We start from the raw sequence: 478 nt of genomic DNA, 5'->3' as shown, positions 1-478 counted from the left end.
TGCCCCCCCCCACACGGAGTCAGAGCTGCCGCTCATCAGGAGCTCCCTCCTCCGGCTCCTGGGGGGTGGGGGTGGGGGGGTGTGTGTGTGTGTGCTGGGGCACCCTCTCACTCCCTGAAGGACTCTCAGTCCTTCAGGAACAGACTGCTCCAGCGTGGGTCCCCCACGGGGCCACAAGTCCTGCCAGCAAACCTGCTCCAGCGTGGGCTCCTCTCTCCACAGGTCCACAGCTCCTGCCAGGAGCCTGCTCCAGCGTGGGCTTCCCACGGGGTCACAGCCTCCTTTGGGCATCCACCTGCTCCGGTGTGGGGTCCTCGATGGGCTCCAGGTGGATATCTGCTCCACCGTGGACCTCCATGGACTGCAGGGGGACAGCCTGCCTCACCATGGTCTTCATCATGGGCTTGTCCTGGTTTCGGCAGGGATAGAGTTAATTTCCTTCCTAGTAGCTGGTACAGTGCTGTGGTTTGGATTTAGG

The sequence above is a fragment of the Pygoscelis adeliae genome, unplaced genomic scaffold (assembly GCF_000699105.1).
Source record: "Pygoscelis adeliae isolate BGI_AS28 unplaced genomic scaffold, ASM69910v1 Scaffold15, whole genome shotgun sequence".
Classification (NCBI taxonomy): domain Eukaryota; kingdom Metazoa; phylum Chordata; class Aves; order Sphenisciformes; family Spheniscidae; genus Pygoscelis; species Pygoscelis adeliae.
Note: the sequence above shows the minus strand (reverse complement) of the source record.